The sequence below is a fragment of the Grus americana genome, chromosome 5 (assembly GCF_028858705.1).
Source record: "Grus americana isolate bGruAme1 chromosome 5, bGruAme1.mat, whole genome shotgun sequence".
Classification (NCBI taxonomy): Eukaryota; Metazoa; Chordata; class Aves; order Gruiformes; family Gruidae; genus Grus; species Grus americana.
The window spans coordinates 24,006,918-24,034,073 of NC_072856.1; the positions used below are offsets into that span (position 1 = coordinate 24,006,918).

Consider the following 27,156-nt stretch of genomic DNA (forward strand, 5'->3'; position numbering starts at 1 on the left):
CTTCTATTCAATCATTTGGGAGCACTACTACATTTTAACACCTCTTTCTTTTGTCTTCTTTCTCCCTTCCTCTTCCTTTTAAAAGTGTTATCAAAATAGATGTGACCTCATTTCCCTTCCTTTTTGTTCTGCTTTAAAGGAATTATTTGTATAATCACTATATTTACCCTAATATTTTTATATGTGATTCTTTATATCTGAAAACCTATTTTAAGCAACATCTGGACACAGTGTTCAACATTCCTCCTTTTTAATGTAGCTTTCTGTAGCCACATGATTTTTATAAGGTCACCTATCACAAAACAGTATCTCAGTGACCTTATAAAAAAACCAGATGGATGAAGAAAGATTTGGGCTGGAGAAAATGCTAAATATCGTGACAGTTTACCACATCCCTACCTCCATATACAGAGTTCATTCAGAAAGAGTAGACTAAGGTTCTTCCAGAGTGAAAAGCCTACAAACCTGCAAGCACTTATAGAAAAGATTTAATGCTAACAGAAGTCTAGAAAGTAGGACTCAAAAGCTTTTGATGCCAGAAGAAAATAAATACTTATCTCTCCTTGTTTCAAAAAAATCAAAACAGTTTTGCCTTTACTGGGAAACTGTATTTTAAATACCAGAAATATCTGTTATCTGTAAATCTTTGTCAAAATGCTTTATGTCTCCGAAAGAGGAAGTGTAGTGAATTTCTATGATTTTTTAGTCGTATTCATATTTTTTTCAATACATTATTTTTCAAACACTTTGAAATGTCAAAGACAAAGGGAGGAAAAATACAAAGGTAGTCACTGGTAACCTAATACTCTGTTTTGTGTCAATAGCTGCTAATATTTAAATTCTTCACTAACAGTATCCTGCTTGAAACTCTTATGAAATGCTTATATTATTTTTTCAATTAAAAAAATCATTTTATACTTTCACAGACTCTTGCAACAAGTTTCTGAAATATAAGATTTTTGTATCTCAGTCCCCTCAACACTCTATCACACTGAATCTTAACATATTGGAATTTTGTGCCATTCAGCAAATCACCAAATGTTTTGGTCCAATGAAAGAAATGAAAAATCAGATAATATTAAATATTATTTTCACATTTTATTCAGTTTGCCTAACTTGCATTTTACTTGTGGTTTGTAATAAAATAGTTGATTAGGGGTTTATCTCAGAGCCTCTACTACTTTTTGGTGGGGTAGATGCAACAGAAATATTTATCCATACATAGTTGTTTAACTGACTTGATGATGTTTGCTGTGTAAAGGACATATTAAATCTGTTCACATTTGTTTCTGCACACACAATAAAATGTGAGGCATAATTTAAGCATTTTTTTAAAAAAATTCTCAGGAGCTCTTATCATCCCTGCCATTTCAACTCCAGGAAAATAATGGTTTTTTGATTGATAGTCTGAAAGTATGATTTGAACTGATTTATTTCACTCTCTCTCTCTCTCTCATACACTTTACTAAATTGATCTTAATTGCTGCATAATCTGGTGAAAATCAACAATTGGCAGACTGCACTCAAGACACACTTGAGAATGGAATAGCAGGGGTTTTGCAGATCTGGGACTGTGCTGCATCGCGTACATGTGGGAAAGAAGATGTGATAGAAAGGTTTTAAGATAATAAGAACGTAAAAAATAAACAACATGTAGTGCTACAAACTCATGGTCGACTGAAACTTTGTGTCATAGGAACCTGCATCGAGCAGGAACTCTGGAGGGAGAACCTAGAAAAAGTACTTGGAATCAAATCTATCTGCATATCCTGAAACGCTATATGTACCGAAGTATGTTTGGGAAAAAAAAAATCACACAGAATACTACCAAAGTATTGCAAGTACCCACTAAACACTAATCTTGTTTGAATTCTACGGAGATTTTAGAGTTTGGGTTTGCTTATTTGTAATACAATCAAAGGAAATTTTGAAATTAAAAGTAATTTCAAGCAGAAAAAACTCAACCACAGTATTTGTAGTTTTTTCTGATAAATGTGAATAAATGTTTCTTAAAAAATTAAACTAGTCACAGAATTTGACATGAAATCAGTAAATGTTTTATTCAGCTCTGATCTACACATTTTTTAGTTTGGAGAGGAAGAGAGAGAAAGAAACAGTGAAATAATATTGTCTAACTGTAGCACATACCTGCTAATGACGTTGCAACCAAAGCAGAAGCATTCAATTACTATTTCAACAATACATTCTGACATTCTAGGCTAGATGAGCTATTCTGTTGTGTGATAACTTTTATTGCTGTTTCTTCCAGTGCAGCCCAGCACACTTCTGAAAAACTGCAAGTCAAAAGCTTGAAGAAAATACAGTAAACTTTAGAGATGCCAGTTATCTTTCCTGATACTTCCCATGCCTAATAAAACAACAAAACCTGATGCATCTACAAAACAGAATGTTGTGGAAAGTACACCAAGACAGAACTAATGTGACAGTTCATATAAAGAGAGAGAAACCATACTTTACCTGAAGATGCAGAGAATGGATAAGATAAGGAAGTATACTGTAGTCAAGTAGAATTTGGTGGTCTGGTAATTTCCATAACTCTTACCACCTCTTGGGATAGGTATTGTGAGATAAGTGAATGATTGCGTCAGAAAAATTATTTAGCCTAACTTGTCTCAAAGGCTCAGGCATTTGTCAGGGACAGTTAAATTATAGGGAGCATAATGCACACTGATGTGTTATGCCTATTACGTATGTATCAAGGAAGAATTTTTCTGAAAATGCCATATTTTATTCAAGGGAAAAAGTTTATTTGCTCTTTACAGAACATGGAGAATACTTCCAAAAGGTGTTTTACAATAACTGCCAACTTGGAAGTCGTCTTTTTTTTTTTTTTTTTTTTTAATAGTCTGGTGATTCTCAGCATATTGAAGCAGCCAAGAGCCAGTCCTCAGAGCCAAAAATATGGGTGGCAAAACTAGAGTTATGATTCAAACCTAGCCTTGCTCTAACAGATGTAAGGAGCCAAACAAGAACGACAGCAGCAGAGCACCCTGCATCCGGATCTTTCTGCTGCCATGTCCAGGGCTTACGCACCCAACTCCTGCCAAGAGTTGAAGGGTACCAACAATAATTGCCATGGATAGTATGCTTATTGTTAGAATGGTCAGTCATATCAGAATACTGAATATATTTATGTTTCTTATACATCGACAAAACAGAGAAATAATGTGATTCTACTAAGGAACATAGAGAAAATATTATAGAAAAAAATAACAGGTTTTTTCTTTAGTGAGAAAGGGAAGTGAACTTTAATTTACTGAATCTAGAAGGAAGCAATCTAAACCCAGAACCATAGCTTCAAATGCCAGTACTTATTTCATCTCCTGGAAGAAGAGGATTCTGATAAAATTCGGGACTGAGTCAACAGAAATATCTTGAAGTTCAACAAGTGCAAATGTCTGCAACCATTGGCTTATTAGAGGCTGAGATCTGACAGGTTGAGTAGCAGCTCTGAGGGAAAGAACCTGAAGGTCATACTGGATGCCAGGTTGAACACAAGCACTTTCACTGAGCACTGCCCAGTGTTACTGCAAGTTTGCCAAACCACATACTAGATTGTGTCAGGATTACAATGGCCATCACATCAAGGGAAGTTATTAATTGTCCTTTTCTATGTGACACTATTAAGGCTGCACCTAAAATACTGGATCAAGTTTTGGGCCCCAAATTTCAAAAGGGATGTGGAGAAACTGAAGAGGACTCAGAGGAAGACTACCAAGAGTGTCAAGGTCTAGAGCACATTGCTAGGAGGAGACGTTGTGGGAGTAGGGCTGGTTTTGTCTGGCAGAGGGGAGCTTAAGGGGTGCCGCTCTGTTGGCAGCCTACATTCGTTTAAGGGGATTTACAAAGATGACCACAGCAAACTCTTTTCAGGAGTGACAGATTAGAAAATGAGCAACAGCCAAAAATTGCAGGATACTATTTAAGACTGGACATTAGGAAAAAACTTCTCCATTAGAAGGGCGATGCAGCGCAGGAGCAAGAGAGGTTGTGGAACATTTGTTCTTGAAAGATTTTACAACTGAACTAGACAAAGCAAAGCCTGATGCAGTGCTGGTGATAGCCCAACTTTGGGTGGACAAATGGTCTTGATGATTTCCAATAGTCCTTTCCAACCAATATTTTCCTGATTCTATGAAGTTATGACAGTAGAAACTCTTGCACAGACATAGTCACAAACATTTTCTCTTAAATACAAAATAAAACCAATTAATAACTTAAAATATGCAAAAATTAAATAAGTAGAAATGTAACAATTTTAGGTAGCTTAAAGGGTCTTTTTAGGCACTCAGGTTCGAAAAAAAAGGTCCAGAAATCTTAGGAAAAAAAAGATAAAAAATAAGCTTTTTGTTATATAAACTTCCAACTCACAGAAACAGACATTGGGGGGGGGGATCAGGTTTTAATATTTTACATAGGCACAGATCTACTTTTATAGGTGTCACAAACTAAATTTTATATATAATATAATCTGATAATATGCACAACAATTAGAAGTTAAAAAAATAATAACCACTATTTGGAAAGAACAAAATGCTTAGTTCTAAAACCATTTTCATTTGTTTAATAATCTTTCCCAAGAGCCTAAAAGGTGCTGAACAACTACAGCCTCTAATGACTTCGTAATCCAATTTTGCACTTGGCTTATTATAGCAACTCGTATTTCTCTTCTATGGCTCAATCCTGCATGGTAGAGAGATCTACTCCTGATCCAGTAAAGCATCCTAACTCCTGCAGGTCATATCCACATCACGGAGTCACTAGATAGCTCCTTTTCAGTAAGGATGATAAAAGAAATGAAGTAGAAGAAAGAGTCTTAACGCAGCTTCCTACCACAAAAGTAAGCTGGAAAAGGCTTATGTAAAGAAGGTAGTAAGATGAACAGATTGCAATAAATTGTTTTCCTTATGGATCAAGGTATTGTCTGAGTTGGAACTGTAAGTAAATCACAATTCCCTTCCTGGGATTCTTCTTGGATATTTCTTTCCCTACTGAAGGAGTTGAGTTCAGTCTAGCTTTTAATTTACTCCCATCTGTATTGCCAAGTCATACACAATAAAATAATTTGAATTTTCAAGCTCGGTTATTCATATGGGTATGAGTTTTATAGTAATGAACTAATTATACTTTTTAGTATACTTTTTGTCTTTTATAAATATATTTAAATTACTATTATTTTAAGTATATATTTTGTTTGCTACTCCACTTGTTATTAACAATAGATTTCTAGCCAAATAATGATATATAATATTGACAATACATGTAACAACAGTACTAAATTTTGCTGCACTTATACTGCCCTACAGAGAAGCAAGCATGGAATGTTTGCCTTTTAGGAAAACGGCACCATTTAACATCAGTATCTCTGGGCTACTGCATCTTGAAGTCTCTGGAACTCCTTCAGTCCATATTATCTGTACATCAACTCGGAACAGTAGCAGAAGCTACGGAAAAAAATTACAGAAAATGACAACTTTTTCTAAGAATTATCATTGGATTAAATGCCTTTGGAGGAGGAGGGAGGAAAGGGTGATATGGTTCTTTTAATGTATCATGGCTTTCTATCTGGACTTAGATAGGATCTAATGCATCCATATGAACAATGAGAACAATTACTCAATGACTTTTGCTTTAAATTCCTTGGCCAGCTCTGGGACACTGCAAAAGAAAGCCAGCTGTTTCTTGATTGCACATTTGATATTAAATGGTGTTACATTTTGCTTAGTGCAAAACAGAGAGTTATTAACGTAGCAAGTCCGTTACTATGTATGTTCTCTGTAATACCCTGATCTTAGCAAAATTAAAGTAGATTTTATAAAAGAATCAGGTAAGGAATAAAGATAAAGCACACCACAGAAATGCTGTGCATGTCATTCTAATACATTCTTACACAGCAGGACTGGACTTAGGGTACGTGCGTTGTGTATATAAAGATTGGATCCAGCAATAAATGCAATTGCACAGTTAAGCTAAACTACATTTCTCAGTACTATTTAATGTGTTTGCATAGCCTGTACCATAGGACTGCAAGGTGATCATTCATCTTCTATTCTATTCAAGCACACTGACGTATAATCTAGCAACATAATCTTTGAAAAGGCAAATGTAAAACCAAACTACACTAATTCTTTTTTATTCGATAGACAGGTCTGATGAACTACATGATTTACTTTATGCTAGGAGTCAACAGTTTTTAATGGCGTCCCAGAATCTGAAGTCTGTGCGAACCACAGCTATTGAGATTTTTTGACAAAGGCAGACTATGTATGTAAACGTGTTCAGATATAGATTTAGTTGTCTTACCCAGAGAACTGAAGTTTGAGGGCTTCAGTTTATACCCTCTGCTATCACAGATAATGGCTTTTATAGCTAATTCTCATGCATTCTGGAATACTGGCGATAAAGAAACTAGAAATGCAAAGTCTGTGAAATTTAAATTGAGGATTCCTTGTCCTGAGGCATTAGTACTATGTATCCTTGTTCTTTGAATGGAATTGAGCCTAGATCATCACTTTTTGCTTTTTGTTATGGCGCATAACAACTGTCTCCCATTTACTCACATCTCATTCACATTTATTCAAGGAGAATTAAACTAACTAGGAATAGTAACTTACACTGTTTGGGTAAGTAAGTTTATTGGTAGCATGAGGCAAAATACAATGATCTTTAAAAGGAAATTTACATTTAAAAAATAGTTATTTTTTAATTTCAGCTCTTTTAAAACATTGCAGATAAGAATTTTTAAAATATGTATAAATTTTTACTTTGTCACCCACTTTTTGAGGGATGAGAAATGTTCAATTTAATTTATTTTCCATCTGGTAACAGGAGCTTACTTCCTTCTAAAAAAGACTGAAGTGCTGATCATGTTTCAATGCAAGAATGTATCACTAATTAGGGACAGCATTTTCCATTCACTTCTGCTCTATTTAGGCAATACTTGTTCCGAAGAATGTTCTAGTTTTTCACCCATATTTAGAAAATGTATTGTGTACCATGGTGAGATAGTCTGATTCCTGCCAGATATGAACAAAAAGGCAATACAATGTTAGATAATTTTAGTCAAAATGATACCATTCAGTGGAATCACAGTTATGCAATGCTATGTTTTCACAGCATTCTGGAGTTGTGGTAGGATACTAATTTCTTGGCATTGCAGCACAATTATTTTCATCTATAGACTCAGAGGGTGGAGGGAAACCTGCCATGCTAAAATTCAAAGCAGTCCTTTAGCTTTCTACTTTCAGTCCACTGTTGCACATACACCATTACTCTAACAGAGCAACAACTCTGTTATTACAGAAGAGGCAGATCAGACGGATTTGAAAAATCGATGAACACTGTCAGGGATTTTTGGATGAAGAGTAAAGGAAGGAAGTATAGGGTGTAGGAGAGTCGTGTCTGAAGCAGATCTGCTTTGTGGAATGCAAAGCAAAGCAAACTGCAAAAAAAAAAAAAAAAAAGAGTACCATCTTGTTCTCTTCATCAACTGGAGTTTATGCAGACATCTCTTAACCTAACACCCACCACAAAAATAAAGAAAAATACAGTATGTTTGGGAGATAGACTGTCAATTATTTTCTTAAATTCCTAGACAGTCATGGCTCTGACTCATACAATTTACTCAGTTTAATAAAATATGACCCTGTGGGAGCAGCCTGTTGCAAAATTCACCATAACTATCTTCCGCTTCTCATGTGAGAAATGAATTCTGAATATGTGGACAATTTCTCCTTTACTTGCTTCATTAACTGTTGAGGTATCTCTATATAACTTCTTTCCTGATCACTCTGGCATCATGGAATTTAAGCAATGCACAAAACTTTGATAAGGATCTCTGAATTAATGTAAACTTTATCCAGGACTTTTAAAAGACGATGAAGCAATGCTAAGGGGGGGGAAAGGAATAACAAACTGAATAATTATGAGATCAATAAACAATTAAGCAATTCGCCAAAGCTATTCAAAGCACCTTTCCAAACAAAAAGACAAAGTCTCTATATTAAACACAATTCTTAAAAGATACTTAATGTGCCAAGCAAAAGCAAGCACGCTGATGATATCGATTTAAGTGTCTTAATTGTGTTGTTACCTCCATAGACAGCTCTAAGGAAAAAAAAATAAAAAAGAGGAAGGAATCTAGCACTACATTTTTGCCCTACCAGACGTCCGATTGAATTTCACTTTACTGAATTTGCGATTTATAAACAGTGATTCATGTATAGGAACAGTAACACTGGAAACTATGATAGGAACCTTAAATTCAGCCAAAGATCTGTTCTTGAGGCTTTCTCAAATAAACAGTTTTTACTCATCAGAGTATTTCTAATTCAGTAGGGGACATGCCTTCCTATGCAAATTCATGGCAACTGACAACGTGAGAAATTGAAACATCACCAAGCGCTTTGGCTGTGCTGCGAGGTTCCTAGGGGCAGGTTGGTCACAGTAAATTGTCCTTAGCTGTGAATTTCACTTTCCGCCTGAGACTCTGAATGTCTTGACCTCTGAGTCACATTTCAAAGTCCACATACTCTTCCAGGCTCTCTATCTGCTAATTTTCAGAGGAAGGATGGGATGAGTGTCTGCATAGAGGAAAGGTTGAAAGGAGATGATTGGATACCAGACAATTTATTACCATTTCAAAATCAATACATAATGCCAGTTGCTGACTTTATACTTTTTCATACATGTTTGCAATGACTACAAAAGCAAATTCAACATAAGAGAAGCCAAGTATTGACATAGCTAAATACCTCCCACAAAAGTTAAGGTTAGCTGCATCAGGTCCTAGACCTTAACACGGCCAAAATTCTTACAGCCACTTGCAGATATATATTATACTGGGCAATTAGCTGTCTAGATCTTTTACGCTAAACTGCTTTTAGCCTTCCACTAAGACAAAATAAAGGAATCAGTTCCCTGGGTTCAAGGAAAAAAGGAAATCTATATATTCATGGGGCATTATAGAAACCTATCATCCAGCAGTAGGAAGTGGATCATCTACTAAATGCACTACAAATCGACACATGAAGAAGTCAAAGGGAAGGAACCAAAGGTTTTAATTATGACAAAAAGAGCTTTATAGCTTTAAAGCTTGTGAACTACTGCAACATTGACAGAGTATGTAAAATTTCATAGCGTCCAGGGAAAAGAGAGTTTGTGCACTGTGCTTTTCAACCATTCTGGTGTATAAATTGAAAATAAATGAATAATAATTTCAGTGTAAAATGTGTAGAAAGCCTGAAGAGGTTTTACTTGAATACTCATTCACTTGGTTAAAGCTAGAATATCAAAACAATATTTGAATAAGATCGCGTTTGCAGGTATTTACTCTTAAGAGTAAGAATTGGCAGGCTTGTGATCTTACTTAACTTTAAGGAAGGAATTTTTTGTTTGTTTGTTTGTTCAATTTATGCCTGAGGTAAAATAAGTCAGGAGGACAAAAATCACTAACAGTCTGAACAGACAACAGTTAGCAGTACCATGAAATTGCTGGCAGATCAGGAAAAACCCTTCTTAAGAAAGGAAGGATAAGAAATAAGTTTTAGACATATGTCTCCAGACTTGTTTCACTAACGGAATATTTAAGAATAAAAGATGCACAAGTTCTTTTGTTTTCCTCTCTTACTCTGCACTGAAACAGTATGTTTTATGTATGGTGATACTGATTGCGATAAAAATTGTGCTTACAAAATGCATTTTATTCAAGGACCTTTCATGCAACTGAAAGCTTAAGTTCACAAAACCTCTTCTTAAATCCCACTCTCACTTCTTAAATTATATTAAACTGGTTTTGATGTCTGAACTTTTACAAATAGAGAGTTCTGGCTGCATAACTTGTCCTGCAAGATCCAAAAGTAATTTCTCTTAAGTTACAGAGAGGTAAAATGGAGCGTATAGAGTCTGTGTGATCTGTTTCAGATGTTGAGTCAGAGGCCACACAAAGACCAGAGTCAAGGAATTTCTAGTGGTGACCACTACAGTACACAAGACTGTCCATTCTACTATATTTAAATGTCTCTCCTAATTCCATTTTCCCTTTAAAAGGTATCACTTGAAATGGTAGAGGGGGAAAGCTGTAACGCAAGGTCTGAAATTTTTTCTTGCTTTTGGGAGGTGGGGTGTATTTTCATTACTTATTTTGAAAAAAACTTATTCATTCTTGAACCTTTCTCAAAGCAGTTACTTTTTTACCTAGCTGCCATATAGTCAATGTTATAATTCTTCTGAGATCTACATGACTAATGTAGACCTACATGACTAATGTGTGGAGATTTCTATCCCCCTCCTACACAGAGAGATAAATGGAAGCAGGTGTTTTGCTAAATACATTAAACAATACTATTTCCCCGCTATTTTTCTATAATGCAATCACTTCTGCATCATCACTTTAATATGTCATAAGGCCAAATGCACTCCAAAACTTTCAAGGGCAGTCTACTCTCTTAAACATACATCCATACACTTATATGAATACATAGCTTTAGTAGTGGAAGTAGTTCAACTCATACTGGTAAAATTAATCTGACAGCTCCTCTAGAACACTTTTTTCTCAATATAGAATTTGCTTGAGTTTCAGTGAGGCTTCATTCTCATCCATAGCTCCATCTGCATGGAAAAGCTGGCAAGAACAGCATCGTTTCCTGCAAGTTTTTAACTTTTCATTTAAAAAAGCTAGAGAAATGCTCAGAAACAGGCAACTCTCAGCTTTCATCCAGTCCTCAGACACCTCTCCCAATTGCCACGATCATTCAGTGATAGTCCTAGTCTTCAAGAGATCTCTGGCACCAAAGGTCTCTTTCAAAGCTCTGCACCAAAAAAAGAGCTCCTGAACTCTGCTGCCACTGGAAAGGGATGAGCTATTGACAGACAACATCCATAATGAACTCTAATCAAGGAGTGAGGAGCAGCCCAGCCAAAGTGAATTTTCCTAGTAAGCAAACTGAATCCATGTTGGCCTCTGTAGTCATTTGGCTGGTCCCATGGTAGGTCAATGGTTTGAAAAGCTGTTACATAAATCTCTGATGAGAGAATTTGGGGAAAGGACTGGGAGAGAGGAAAGAGAAAAGGTACATCTCAGACTGTGTCTGCTAGACATAGGCTTTGTTTTTCCAACTCCCAAATCGTCACCTATTGTCATAAGTTAATGGAATGATGATGCAAAATTTTACCTTCTTATTCATTTCTTATTTCATTTAAAAGGTAAGGAATGAAACACTGCATAAAGTGTACACAAGAAAATGAGGGATATGTAAGAGAAGGGTGCCTCATGTAATTACAAAATACTGGAGGAGCTGAGAGTACAAATAAAAACATTACAAGAAAATTATCCTGGATGATCAGTTTGGAGGGATTTCAGGAGGAGAAGTTACTGACTACTGTGGGAGCCATAAGGGACATGTAACCTCCTTCTTTGAAAATCCATTACCACGCTATATGGAACATATACGTGGAATAATGAGTGAGGATTAAGGTGAGGTATGAATTTGCAAATGCTGAGTACTACACTGACTACCCAGACAGACATTCTTAGTCAGTATTAACAGTGCTTTTGTATAATGTAATCTAACATGCAGTAGCTTAGTGCAAGCTCAGTGCAGGTTAGCATGCTATACTTGTGCCATCCACGTTGTTTTCTCCCATAAGCAAGCATGTCAGATCACTTAATTTTTATAATCCTTGTAAAAGTAAGATTATCTATCCAAAGACAGGGTACAATAAAAGGCTGTAAAAAGAGTCACAATATAGAATAGAATAGAATAGAATAGAATAGAATAGAATAGAATAGGTCAGAAGTATAACCTTGTGTCTAACCTCATCCTGAGCTTCCTAAAATTACGAATATTTGAAAGGTCAGCAGGTTTTCTGTGAACTATGGTCCCTGCAGTATTGAAAAGGGATGACTCTCTTGCAAAGGATTCAAGTTCCTACTATCTTGTATACAGCCATTTCCACCTATGTTAGGAGAGCACAAAATACTACACTTGTAATTTTGTACTGTCTGAATTCCGATGTCACTCAGTGATAAATGACAATACAACCCATAAGAAGAATCATAGAATGGTTTGGGTTGGAAGGGGCCTTAAAGATCATCTAGTTCCAACCCCCCCTGCCATGGGCAGGGACACCCTCCACTACACCACATTGCCCAAAGCATCATCCAGCCTGGTCTTGAACACTTCCAGGGATGGGGCCTCCACAACCTCTCTGGGCAACCTGTTCCAGGGCCTCACCACTCTAACAGTAAAGAATTTCTTTCTAACATCCAATCTAAATCGATCCTCCTTCACCTTAAACCCATTACCCCTTGTCCTGTCACTACACTCCCTGATAAACAGTCCCTCACCATCTTTCCTGTAGGCCCCTTCAGGTACTGGAAAGCTGCAATTAGATCTCCCTGGAGCCTTCTCTTCTCCAGGCTGAACAATCCCAACTCTCTCAGCCTGTCTTCACAGGAGAGCTGCTCCAGCCCCCTGATCATCTTCATGAACTTCCTCTGGACTCGTTCCAACAGGTCCATGTCTGCCTTGTACTGGGGACCTCAGAGCTGGATGCGGTACTGTAGTTAGGGTATCACGAGAGCAGAGTAGAGGGGAAAAAATCACCTCCCTCAATGTGCTGGTCACACTTCTTTCCTAATAAGTCTTAGTTTTTCTTTGGATACACTGACACATTAACTCTGAACAGCATCTCATGAAGCCACATTACTAGAAAAATGTGTCCTATGATCTTACTTGGTGACAGTCTAAATAGTAATGAGTGGACAATTAAATTGAGTATCACAAAATATACCATTGTTTTACGTTTTAATTAGCTGCAGTTGATATATATATAGCATGGGTGGAGAGCAGTCAGTAACAAAAGGAAGGTTAAAGATGAAAATGAAAGTATGATTGTTAGAACCTGTCACTTCAAAATATGCCTCACACACTGGTACTGCCGAAGCATCACAGACAGAGAATGCACTCTAGAAGCACTAATTAGGTCAAGATCTTCTAAGACTTGCAATTTTGGTGAGTTTTCAGAAAAGATGAAAGAAATAAGGACTGGATATCTCAGGACATAGAATCTGTTAATTTATAGTTGATAGCAATTGAATATAGTTACCTCTGAAGGAATGCCCTTTGCTACCTCAGAGAATTCTTTCTTGCAGTCCATGACCTCTGAGGCTAACTACATTCAGATGTAATAATGAAATTGCCTACTACTCCAGGAAGGCTCTTGAATGCAGGAAACACAGTTTACACCAAAAATTTACTTGGACTATGAAATTCAAAACTCCAGAGAGAAAGTAACCACCAATCTAAGCTGTAAGTATCAAATATGTATCTTTGGTTTAGATTTCCATCACTAATTTTTTCAGAAGAGTTTAGAACAAACTATGTCCATGAAATCAGGTGAAGAGTAACTAGAAATATGAGCAGACAGCCCACTGAGACTGCACACAATTGCAACCTAAACTACCAAAAGCTGTTATGCAGCTATTATTGCAGGGTCAAGCTTACTTCATTCTTTCCTCTTCTCTATCTTCCCAACCCAAGTATGTGCATTAGCAAAAGAAGTAAACAAGTAAAATCAAGTCCACGAATGGAATTATTTTATGAAGACAGAAAAATAAATTTCTAGCCTAAAATGCTTAATAACCATTCACAGCAAGACAGAAATGTGGACAGAGCAATGTTTAGTGGCCTGTAAGCTGAGAGAGACAGAGAGAAGGATATACCAACTTTGACACCTGTATATTTATCTTGGACTTGGAAAGAAGCTTGGCACCAAGACCAGCTATAGCAGAATCTGGCTTCATATCTGAAAGCCTAAGGTAGAAAAAAGCTCTGAGATACTATATTTTGGCTGGGTTTGATTTAAGTGTTGAACCCCTGCGTCAGCTTAAACAAATGGCCTTTTTCAAGCTGGAGGCCTGGATTGCTGATAAACCAGTGTTTAAGAGGTGCAACACCCAAAGCCTGCAAATCTCTCCACTGTTAAGAGAACTATGAAGGAGGTAGAAGCTTGATCACACAAATAAGTTAGTGGATGGGCTACTGAGTGGACAAGTAAATATGTACGGTGAGTATTTCTTCACCCTCAGCACAGCCTTCAAAATTAATCTCTATAAAACATTTCAGATTTGACAAATTAACAGATTTGAAAAGATGTTTTTCCAACTAACCAGATAGAAGTGTGAAGGTACTGAGATTGAGTCAAAGTACTGCCACAGAGAAGCAGTTCACCCAAGAACTTCTTCGGTCTTCTGCTACCAATCTCAGCAGAGAGGGAATGATGGACTGGGTAGTGAAATCCTTTGGAGTGTTCTGTGCATTGCAAGCTAGACACGTTTGTGATGATGGAATTGGAAGCTTGGTTATGAATGCCCAGGCTACATTCCTTCTACCTGTAGAATCAGATACTGAGGGTACAGGGACCTCCGAACCATCTACTCTGTCCTCCTGAACATCACAATATACAAAACATAATAATGTGTATTTTACTACAACAGTCTTCCACAAAGACATCCAATCTATGTACATGGATTCCAAGACATAGAGAAAATACAACTTCTCCAAGCAATTCTTAAAATGGTGGATTATTTTCACCATTAAAGACCTATCCTTAATTTCTAATCTGAATTTATGACCTCAGCTTCCAGCTGCTTCTTCTTAGAATTTTGCTATATTAGCAAAAATTTAAACATCTATTTTTCCCTCATACACCAATCAAATCAGTCCTCACATTTCTTAATCAATAGCCTAAAGTTTGAGCCCTGAGTATTCCTTTATTTCTTCATCACTGAATATTTTTGTGTCTCCTTTCTTTTCAACATAATTTTCAAAACGTGGACAAATTAAAATGTAAACAGCATTCCAGTTTTCCCACTGACATTGTGAAAATCACTAATCTTTTCCTTTGCTTATTTATCCAATGGCACAACATAGTACTTTTTTAACACTGTCACTGTGGGAGCTCATGTGGAATTTCTTTCCTGATCTCAAATCCTTTTCAGACTTGCTTTTACAGATGAATGTCCCTTATTTGGAATGTATATCCTGTATCTGTCCTTCTTATACATAATATTTTGTATCCAATATCACTCTGCATGCCTGTCTTATTTATCATGCTGCTGATACTGTTGCAAGGAAAAACTTCTCAATTCATGTGGTTTAAATCACATCACTATAACCAACAACATTTAATTAACCGGCACTCACCGCCAGCTCAGGATCAGCAATAAAACAGATGAACCACAATGCTAGATACTTACAAAATGACAATAAACACCTAAAAACTTCTAAACACCCCTATATAATTAATCCTGCAAAGTAATATCACGCAGATACCCTCACAGACCATGTGGGTTACAAGCACATCCCCACTTCTGGGGGTGCAGGCTCTGCTGCTTGCTCACTCCTCCCCTTGAGACATGGGTGGTCCGGCTCTGTGCGGTCCCATGCTATCTGCTAACGCACAGGCTGGAAAGGAAGCACTCACAGTTCACACATGCGTTCACAAAGCCCCTGCCTGTTGCACCCTGTGCCTTCACTCCACTAGTTGGATGCTGGCTCCTCACAGTACACAGCGCACAGCCAGCTCGGTCAGACCAAGCCCAAGGTTGCAATGACATGGGGCAACATCTGGTAGTGTCAAGTTTTTTTTCTCTGTTTCTCTGCCAAGCCACTCACACTTTAAAAGTTTCATGCTTCTTTTATACTTCTTTTCAAGCTTTGTTTCAGAAGTTTTTTTGGGGGTTGGTTTGGTTGGTTGGTTTTGGTGCGGGTTTTCATTTTTGTTTAAATTCTCCTCTTTAGCATCATCTGTTTGGGGAAATGCCCTCTCAGGTAGCTCAGTTATCTTATTCACCTGGTTTACCCTCACATTCCCATCCTAGCAGCTGTTCTTATCTAGGTAGTTTTGCCAACTATGGGCCCTACACTGAGGTTAAGTGTAATTTTCTGTCAATGATCTGTCTAGATCATTGAGACAAATATTGTAAAAAGAGTTACAATATCTGTATAGTCTATTCAAACATATTTCCCCGCAATACTTATTTTTGAATATCTGACCAGTATTTCTAAGCTACTTAAATATCCTATGCATTTTAAAGTTTGTGCACTATATTTTCCTAGTAACATCTATCTACCAAACTTGCAGTATCATCAAAGAGTTAAATTGTTTGCTTGATAGAAAATACTTCCCATAATACCATACCATTGCCATTAAACATTTCCTCTGCCTTAGTTCTCTATTAGTTGAATCCTGTGTTGGATTGTCTGTTGTTTTGCCTAAAATCTATGTCACACTAAATGGTCAATGATTATGTTGTATAACTGGAATGTGAAAAGTATAACAGGACTGATGATTTAAAAATATTTATTCCTAATAGATGTTTTCCAATATCCTTTCACTTGCTTTTTCTTTTCATGATAAGAATTTTTACTCATTATTTTTCCAGATACAGAATAGATATATTAATTGAATAATTCCATCAGTCATGCATCACTACTGCCAATAACTCTTCATAGGATGTCTCCAATAAAGGCAAGAATAAGAACAAAAATAGTACCTCATTTCTGGTATATTCTAAGCCCACAACCCACCTCAACATTTCTCTGCTATCAGATCAATTGTATTCCTTGCATTCTTTTATGATTTGGGTTTTTCTCTGGCAAAACACTATATTCCTAGAAACTGTCCAGTTTACATTCACAGACTTCTGTTTATATGTGCTCTCCAATCAATTTTTCCCCACAATTTTCCTCAGGTTTAGAAGATAGGTCTTTCTGAAACAGCAGCATCGGCTGCGTTTTATCTTTTATTTGCTATAGTCAATCATCAACTTCATCTTTCTTTGCCACAAAAAAATCTTATCTAGATGATATTTTAAAGCAGATGCAATACCTTTTGTGATAGGAAATTATTATCTATATTTCTCCGCAACTCTTAATGACATTCTACTACTGCTGTATGAGGTTTTCATACATATTGCCAAAACTTATCATTTAAAACCACAATTATTTTTTCCACATTTTATGGAAAGTTACTTAAGGACTAAGCCATCCTCTGCTGCAGTTCGATTCAGTAGTCTTTAACAGATACCTCCAGGCCTTTACTTAATGTATGTAACTCAATCTTCAGGGCCAGACTACTCAGTGAAATGTACATTACAGAAAGAGGGATATCAACATGAACATTCACTGAAGGTGAGGTTTTTCAACCTCTTTCCAGTTCAAAAGAGAAATCCACTATGGTTTTAATTCCCTGCACCATATGCAGTCAAAATTCACACAGGCGTTAAATGCAATAAAACTCTTATTGAAGTAGTAGACTGTGGACTGCATGCGAGCAACCTGAAAGGCTAATGGGATCACCATCCTTCCCCTTTAGTAGCTGTGTCATCAACTACCCTAACAAAAATGAACCTCAGTTCTTCAAATGATGTAACAAATATAAAAGCTCGCCTCTGGAAAAATAATATATAACCACTTGTAGAAGAACCTGCCTGTCCAATAAGGGCTCACAAATAGAGTACTGGCAAAGAAAATTCTTGTAAAACCAAACAGCTAAGAAAAAAACCCTTAACGTAACATGTATACCCTTTGGCAAAGAAGCTCGTGGAATTTAATGTATTTTTGTGCACTTCATTTGAAACTTGCATGCATTGAGGAAGGGAAAATCATAGGTTCTTAATCCTTTTCTGCCCTTGTAGATCCTCTTCTGTAGCCTTTAAAAGGAAAACTATAACTTTTTTTGTTAAATTAATTATGACATGTAACAATATTCAGTTATTGATGTGAATAGTCAGTGGACAGAGATTACACCATCACCAAATTCTCCTAGCCATGACTGAGAATTCAGCCCTAAAATGTGAAAGTTTACAAAATATCTGGGTTTGTTAATATAGATTGAAGTTTTGCTGTGGCAGTAACAAGGGCCAGATTACTTAATTAATTCATCAATTATTTCATTATACACTGATTAAAAATAAGCATTAATACCTAGAACATCATCAGGGACTGCAAAGGGAAGATGGAACATTTAGAAATTTAGAAGTTTATGGCATATTAATTCAGAACGGTATTTGGATCACCCTTTTATATCTGTGAATATAAATACTAATCCTATTGCTTATTTCTGGAACTAAAACAAGGTTTGTACTTCATTTAGGAGAAGGAAAAAATAAAACAAAAACAAAACCACAGAGAAGGATCAATCCTGCTGAAGTAATTACTAAAGCTCCAGTTGAGATTGGTTGGAGCAGAACTGGGTTTATCCTTGCACAATGACAGGGAAGGGAAGGAAAGGGAAGGATGTGAAAGAAATGAAATTGTTTGCATGGAAGAGTTACTACAGAACCAACTAGCTCATGCATGTTGCAGTGCTGCATTAGAACCAAAAAATGGGCATTAGTGAATAAAAATCAAAACAATCCTTTTAACTACTTCTCTGCAAGACAGAACTCTCACTTATACCAGTTTACAGAGAGACTATCAGCCCAGCTTTTTCCACCCATCCACTAATAGTTGGTTTTGGAGATTAAAAAGAAAGTAAAATATTGGTCTATAGCTGATGAAGTTCCAATAATAATGAAACTTTCATCCCTAGCTCCCTACTTTAAATTCCAGTCAAGATGATGGAATCTGATGGACTTCAGTAGTTTGATGAGTGGAATCTGATGGGCATCAGTAATTTGATGAGTGGGCAATAGCACGGTGCATGAGAAGTGAGGTGAGAACCTTCCATCCACATCACAGCTGGACGCCTTTTCTGCCATCTCAAAAATGCTGGGGAAAGTTAAAGGTACATGAACAGTATTAGTGCCTGCTTAAGGTCTTAAGGCAGTCTTTTGCTTAAGATCACGACAGAGGTAGAATGATAAGCAGTGTGAGGAAACCAGCATTGTTATTACTTATGTGGTTGGCTTTATTTCCCATGTAACATGGCACATGAGTGAAGAGATTATTGATATGAAAGTGAGGATAGCTTTGTAAGCAAAAATAAGATGTGCTGGAGATCTGAACTACACTAGTACTTTTTGAAAATTACTACCACTGGCTTTCAGGACTAGGTCTGACCCTTAGAGCATTCTAGAAGTTAGTTCATGTTACTGTCCATACAAACATGAAAGAAAACCACATCCATACTTCTGAGGATTATTTTAATGCACAGGACTGTATGGATTCCATAGCTGCCAAATAACTGAAAAGCGATCCCTCAAGCACATTGCTAAATGCTCTGAATTGCTGCTGGTTTGTAGACAAAAACTCATTCATTTAACTTATGTCTTTGTGATACTTCTGAGTAAGCTTTGTTTAGTTGCATGTGAAACCATCATTGCTGGAGTTTTTTGCTTTGTTTTGGGGGTCAGTTGTTTCCCTTTTTAATTCTCCTGGTTTCCTGGCTATATTGCTCCCCCACAGTCCTGACATAACAGTACAAGCTTGGCAGCAAATACTATGGGAGATTTTATTCAGTGGTCTGATGCTGCCTCTCTCCCTTTCACAAGCAGCAAGGGTAAACCTTGTCTCAGCATTGTGAAAACAGAATTTCAAGAGTTCTTACAGTTGCGTCAGTATTTAAATTTACAGAAGCTCTGGTATATGCCTGAAATGCATTTTAATCTGCCCAAGGAATAGATTCAGTCCTGGGAAGTTCATTGTTGTTTCTAATTGTCAGCGACTGCTACACTTTGCTTGCCTGCAGCTATCCAATTAACATATCACCACTACACAAAATATTGTAATATGCTCAATGTCCTAACAACAAGAGCCTCACACTCCACTTCTATCCAACAATTTCCTCCTAATTGGATTTCCAACATATTAGCAAATGACGAGGAAGAACAGACAGACATATGCAAACAGATAATGCGGCCTTCGAACACCTTTTCCTGTTATTGTGCAAAGTTCTGTGGAGATACCCCTGGTTTTTGTATATACCAAGAGAGAGAAAAACAGAGAGAGTGAGAGGGAAGAAAAGCTCAACTCCAGAAGTGGAAAACATGTAACTTGTGCCCTGAGATATTGCTATGGCAACATTTAAACAATGAACAGAAAGCACTGCAGGATTCTGCTCTCACTTCCTTGGATACCAAATGTAAATCCTGATTCTCTTTTATTGTGTACATGCACAAGCGTCTGATTTTTGCCTTTTCCTCTAACAGATAGCAAAGTATCCAGACCCCCTACCAGGAACTACACATTAATTCAGTTCCATGTACTGCAGTTTGTGAATATGCAATTAAAACACACCACTGGCACACTCATCTACCCTCTTCTGTCCCCCAAGAGAAAAAAAATGACTGTGATAGTACGGCTAAATGACAGGTTTATCATTAAATAAACCACTACAAAATGTCACAAGCCAAGCCCCAATGTCTTCTGCCATGACAGGAAAGCGGAGGCAGGATCCTTTCTAAGGGCAGCCCATGCTGCTAGACTCAAGCATGCTGCAAGGCTGCCTTCCAGACCACCATGGCTCCTATTACTAAATCCTTCTCATCTGGGTTGTCCTGTGGGGGCAGCACTTTATAACTGAAGGAGGCTTGTTTTTCACTGTGATTTTCAGAGAGCAGCTGGCAAGGAGGTGGACGGATATGCAGAAAGAGCGCCTCTGCTAATAGTATCCCAAATCCCAGTCAGCTTGACTACTCTAGAAATGACTTGGTAGGTGCTAATTGCATTTCTTCAGAGTAATTTTCATCCCAGACTGCAAGCGGCACTAATTCCAGCACCCTTCTCTCTCTCTCTCTTCTCGTTCCCCTCACTAGCAATCAGAAACAATGGCATATCTGCAAGCCAAAGGGAAGGCACCCTGGCAAGACCGAGATGGATGCTCTCACACATTGCTGCTGTGCACAATGTACTCCTTCAGGGAATATACTGTGACTTCACTCTTGGATAGCTTGGCTTGTGAGTTTTCACCAGCACCAAGCTCTCTCAAAATGGGCTAAAATCCTGTCGCGCACTCCATTCAAAATCTTCCTGTCTCATATTGCTACAGCAAGAACCTTCATATCAAATGGGAGATAGCTTTTTAGTCTTTCTGTAGGAAGCCATGACAGCACCTCGGGAATTCCTTTCTTTTCCTCCAGTCCCACATGATTGCTTGTATTGGCTCACATCTAGAGCATTCTTTCTTGGGTCTCACCCAATCTGAAAGTCCATTTTTCACTTGCCAGTGCTATCAGGTGGGGTGATATTGTGACACAAAATTTGCTACTCCAGCAAACTGAACCTGCTCTTATTCTAGATAGTGCAAATCATTCCTGACATGTGAAAAGACATGGACTAGCTACCCCTTTGCATTACTAACCTACAGTTTGCCAAGAATACCTTTAAGTTTGAGATGTGTGATCTCTGAACTCTGGAGAACAATTAGAACAAATGGAGCAGGACCCTTCAATACAGCTTTCTCTTTCCTTCTGTACAAGCATTTGGTGCCTAAATATACACATAATGGTTCCCTGTACAGCGCCAAAATCCCAGTTCTCTGGGGTCAATTACCAAAAGGATTGTCCATAGTTCAAAGAGGAAACAGCCTGCAGGACCAGCATATGCTGCTGAATGAGACACCTGTGCTCAGGCACATGTGAGGGAAGTGGCAGAGACAGCCAGCTCTTGCATCTGCCTGAGGAGATTTGTTGCTCCTCATTTAACTGGATGTTTGGATTGATGTTTTTGGCCATTTATTTTATGATCACCCCTTTGGGCTCTGGATAAGCCCCAGCACAAATGCTGAGAAATGCTATACTCATTCCCATTATGAGACTGAATGAGTTAAACTCTGGGTTGTTCCATGTGTCTTTTGGCTACTATATTAAGTGAATGATTCACTGAAGTGTGAAAGTGTTGCCTCTTTAGAAGCAGACACGCATCCCTAGCTTTTTAATGTTGACAAGGTTTGCCTATTTCAGCCCAAACTGGTGGCTAACTTTTCCCAGTGCTTGCTTATCGCATCAAGAAAATCCTCCTGCTAGTTATTGTGCAAAATGAATGAGGCACCTATGGCAGCTTTCTATTGTCAAAAACTGGAATTGCTCTATCAAATTTTCTGTTTATGTGTTCACTTGACAGCAATCCAGGGAAAAGCTTGGAGATGCCTTTTCCTTAGCCAGCTTCTTTTTCCTTCAGTAATTACTGAGCAGCAGCTTAACATAAATTTAGCTGCTCTATTACTGCAACTGCTGATGTAAGTGTAGCCCACATTAGGGCACAGACTTATAATGATACATGAAGGAATGGAGAACAGAGTTTTGCACTTATTTTCAGATGCTGACAAACTTATTACCTATTTAGTGTCCCACCAGGAAACATGTGCCCACAGAAATAAATGAGGCTAAAGCACTTCATACTAAACCGATTTAGCTATACTGAGAAAGATGAGAGTAATTGGAGCTGGAAGGAACAATTTTTGCTGTGCCTGCTTCCTTTTTCTAAGCACAACAGCATAAAGGGTCTAATTTGTTCACGTGGCCAAACAAAAACTCCCAGAGATTTCCTTAGGAGCAGAATTGCACCCTAAATCTTAATCCTTTACAAGTATCCAATGTTTAAGAGGCATGACCTCCAAACAGAAGCGCATGGGGGACATTTGAGAGACAGAAGGTCTCATTTCCATTATGCTGAAAGATTCAGTACGTTTACATAAAATAACAGTGGTGATGTTAGTGAATGGAGAAAGGGGGGAAAAAAGGAGATGCTAATATTTATTTATGTATTTATCCAGGGAAGTTAGAGCTCTGGTTTGTGTTGTTTCACACAGGAAGCTTATGAAGAGGGAAATGCTGCCAGAAAAAAATGTTAGAATTAAGATCTGGCTCTACCAACACCTCTCCCATCCCTTCCTTCTTTCCCCTCCTCCAGAATACTGCAGCTAGAGAAAAGTAAAATGAGTGGCAAAGCTAGTTCTGCACCTTGCCTGCCAAAAAATATCCATATCTGTTCAATGGCTGATTTAATTAGCCGTTTCTCTCTCTCCTTCTCCACCAGTTTTGACTAATACGGTCAGCTGGAACCTCTGCATGTGAAGGCCAAGGTTGAGGAGGGCAGAGGTGAGGGAGAAGGGGAAGGAAGAAAGAAAACTACCTATCTACAAGCTAAGCAGTCATGCCAGGAGAGGGGACAGAAGTGGCACTCTTCCCCACAGGAAAACAAGGCCCTCTATTTTAAATATCATGTTATCCTGCCTTTATTCCACACCCCCACACCGCATTTCTCCAGGAAGGGAGAGACATTTACGGGTCTGTTACACATCATCACTAATCTGTGAACCCCACCATCTGCAAGCCACTTTATTATTATTTTATCAGCATAATAACAAAAACCTCCTAACACCACAGTATCCTCTCACTGCTTGTCAATCAAAGTAAATCTCCTTCAACTGCCATGAAAGTCCTAGGGGAGCCTAAGGATTCACCACAATCACAAAGAATTTCCTAGGAGATCTGGAGGGCATGGGTGGCTAGTACAGCAGTTTCCTAAACTCCCCTTCAATAGAAGAATGTCCTCTCTCTGCCTGTTACTGCTTTTTCTTAGCAATGGAGTGTAAAACATGCCATTTCTCTCAGAGCTGCCTCCTCAAAACCCAGTAAAACCCCTTGTCCTACACCCCCCCCATTCCCGCCAAAAGCAATCCTTCACCTCCTTGCTCGATTATAAAATTTTCCTGTTAATACACCATATTGATCTGCAATGTTAGACTAGATGCCAGCATTCAAATCAGAACCTTTCTCTATTTTAAACAGTTAATAAATAAACAAATAAATAAATAAACCTCCTCCGTGCATCCAATTCTATGCAACTTGCATCCATTAGTACAGACTGGGCAATCAGGCAGCACCCGCCCCCCCACTCACTGCAGGGGCTTTCTCAAAAGATTTCTTTGCTAGTGGGCATTCACAAATGCTATAGAGCTACACAGGCAGGCGCCTGCAACATCCTACCAAGGTAGGAGTTTTACTAACTGAACATTTGAGCTACTGTGAGAATTCAGTTCTGTCCTCATTCCTTCCCTTCTCCCTGCCCAACCACCCCCCTCCAGCCATTATCAAAATCCAGTCAGATTGTTTATTCAGATGAGGGAAAAGACCAAGAAAAAAGGTATAAGGAAGAAAGAAGAGAAACAATGGGGTATATTTCCTTTCCCAAAAATTAATAAAATGGAAAGCGTACTTACTGTAGCCTCAAAGACTATCCAGCTGGAAATCCGAGTGGTTACAAAAAACCAGGGTGGGGGAGGGGTTAGGAAAACTATTTCATTTCAGCAACCAAGCCAAAATTAAAAACAAGGAAGGAAATAAAAATAAAGGATATCCAATTGCAATTTCCCAACAATTTCAGTCCATACAGGTGACAATCCAACCCAACACTGCTGAACTCTCCCCCTCCGGCAATTTTGCTTTCTTCTTCTCTGTCCTTTATTTTCTCCGTGGCTTTCAACTTTTCTGCTTAAAATTGCTGTAGTGGTAACATTGATGTTTGCCTTCACTGGAGAAGAGTGGTTTAAAATAACAGGAAAAAACCCAAAAATCCTTGCAGAGGATGAATGGTCCTTCTCCTTTCTGAAACTTTTCATTCCACTGTGGATCCTTTGCCTAGTTTCCTTTTTCTGAGGTTTTCTGCCTCTCTGGCTCCACTGCTCTCCATTGCTCACTATTTGTTTTTTCTCTGGAGAGCAGAAAGGGCTGTATTTCTTTTTAAGCAACCCTCCATCTGTATTCTTTTAATGTAATTTTGTTGTGACTGTTAAGATCCAGGTCTTGCCAGGCAATTTTCTTCTTCCCCCTTCTTTGCTGCACTAACAATTATCCAATCCGTGTGTCTCCACATTAGAACGGGGATTCCCATTCTTCTTTTTCCCTATACCCCCACACTCCTTTACAAAAGAATCTCCTATTGCATTTAAATTTTTATTTGTGTCTGTCAAAACAATAAACTTTTAGTTTCTCTCCCCCCTTTCCAAAGATCTGATTAGATTTCCAATCACAACCCAGTGCGCAATTGGATTTTTGATTTCAGCAAGAAGCCAGCAATCCACAGCATCAGCACCCTCTCCTTGCTTCAAACTCCACGTTATATCCTTTTGCCTTCCCTCCAACTCCTCTGCATTTTCATAATCTCACATTAAATGGAATGAAGGAGGGAGGGAGTAGAGAAAAATTCAAGGTTCCCACCAGCTGTCAAGAATAAATCCATCCCCTTGTTATTTTTTAAACACTTGGGACGGGTGTTTTTAACGCCCACTCTCCCCTTTGCCCCCCACACTTCTCAAAATCTTTCTGATGTTAAAACTCCCCCAACGGGGCACAAAAGAAGCCTGGGGAGGCGTGATTTGTCCTTTTAGCTGTAAATTTCACAAGCACCCTTTGCTTTTCATTTCAGCTTCCGCTCCATCTTTTGTCCAGCAGCTATACAGATCCAGCAGCACCGAGACGGATAAACTTCTATTTCTTCTTTGAGGAGAGAGAGGGAAAAAGAGACAGTAAGAAGGATAAAAGCTCTCCAGTCTCTGCCTCCCTTTCTCTATTTCAGTGCAGATCCGATCTCATTTCCAAGCTCAGCCTGGCGTAGTTCAGATCTACAAGTTGGATTTCCCTTCTGCGCAGCAGTGAGTTAGTCTCCCATCTTCTTCCACATGCCAGTTATCTTCCCCCTTTTCTTTCTTCCTTCCTGCCTCCCTTCCTTACCAGATGACACATTTCCAGGAGCACAGCAGCCGCTTCTTTCAGTTTTTAGTTTCATCCCTGACATGCATAGCCCTTTGCACAGCCGAAACCCTTCCTCCCTCCTATTAGCTTCAGCTTGAATTCTCCCTGTGTGTGCATGTACGTGCGCATGTATGTATATATCCAGATCCTGACAGCTGCTGTTGTTGCTGATGGGAGTAGCTCTGCCTTTCTATCGCTCTGGCTTTCTCTTACTCCCCACCTTTCAGTGGCACCCCAGGATTTGCAAATGTCCCAGGGCCAGTCTTTCTGGCTACACTCCTTCTCCCCTTCCGTTTTCTCCCCTCTTTCTCTCTCCCCCCCCCCCCCCCCCCTTCTCTGCTTGTGATCAGTAAAATACAATTACCCAATTACCTCCCATCATCTTAGCACTGATTGGTCAATTGCATTAACACTTGATGTCAGGGAAAGGGTATGAGAGCTGCTCTGACGTGGCACTGCTGCCACCTGGTTGACAGTCTGGGAACAAACTCGGGGTTGCCTTAAGAAACCTCCAACTCAGAAAGCAGTAATTGAAAAACAAGGGATCATCTTAAGGAAAGGAATGTCAAAACTCATTTTCTTAAAAGCCTGCCTGATTCTGACAGCTCAACCAGTATTCACAGGTACTAGCCTAGCCGCTGAAGAAGAGGGAATGACAGTAAAAAGAAATGAGGAATAAAGTTGTCTTTGCAAAAGAAGTACAGAACAACCAGTATTCACATGTATCAACTCTAGCCACAGATGCAGAAGAATGACAATAAAAGGAAATGAAGTATAAAGTTATCTTTGCAAAAAAATGTAACAGTGGAAATAATTTGCATGGAAAAACTATCTGTTTTCTAACTACAGAAATAAATGTTTGTTTAAAATTTGTATACACATAAAAGTTAACTAAAACCCCGTTTTGGCAGACGTTCCAGGCCAAAAGCCCTATGAAGTGCTTCAAGGTTTCAGTGGGTTTAAGTGATGGCTCCAGTGAGCTGTTAAGTGACAACAACATGACAGTACCATGTCTAGACTCACCTATCAAATCTGCCACAGTTTGGTTAGGATGACTTCTGACCAGCATTTCTGAGGTTTCTAAACTTACTCCCTGAGTTGGGCTAGTAAGTACTGACACGTTTGTTCTGTAGTTATCTACTTACCGAGGCATGTTAGATGTACTTATGCATGTTACCTAAAATGCTTAGAATTGGGCTTATGTCTTGTCTTTTCAGGGACTTAAATTCAATAGAAATGTTACAGAAATCTTTGCACGTATAAAGTTAGTTACGCTACCCTCTCCAGGATCAAAGGAAACAGAATATGGATGATGTATGTGCCGGCATTTGTCTCTCTCAAAATCAGAAAGGGATTATTTATAGATCTAACTCCTCCACACAACCCCAAAAAAAGAATTAGTCAGGCGCTTTCATGGTAATTATAGCAAACTTCAT

The 27,156-nt window shown here is 38.3% G+C and overlaps 1 protein-coding gene across 12 annotated transcripts in view; it reads right to left on the reverse strand.

The window, feature by feature from the left end:
- The window catches only part of LRRC4C (leucine rich repeat containing 4C), a 564,871-nt gene that overhangs the window by 79,618 nt on the left and 458,097 nt on the right, over positions 1 to 27,156 (reverse strand). For 2 of the 12 annotated variants that reach the window (XM_054828457.1, XM_054828451.1), the window contains exon 1: positions 24,190 to 26,013. The exons of the other annotated variants lie outside the window; for them this stretch is intronic. The gene's annotated coding sequence lies outside the window, so the exon portion shown is untranslated. Of the gene's footprint in view, positions 1 to 24,189; positions 26,014 to 27,156 lie in introns of those variants that run through there. 12 annotated transcript variants of the gene reach the window in all.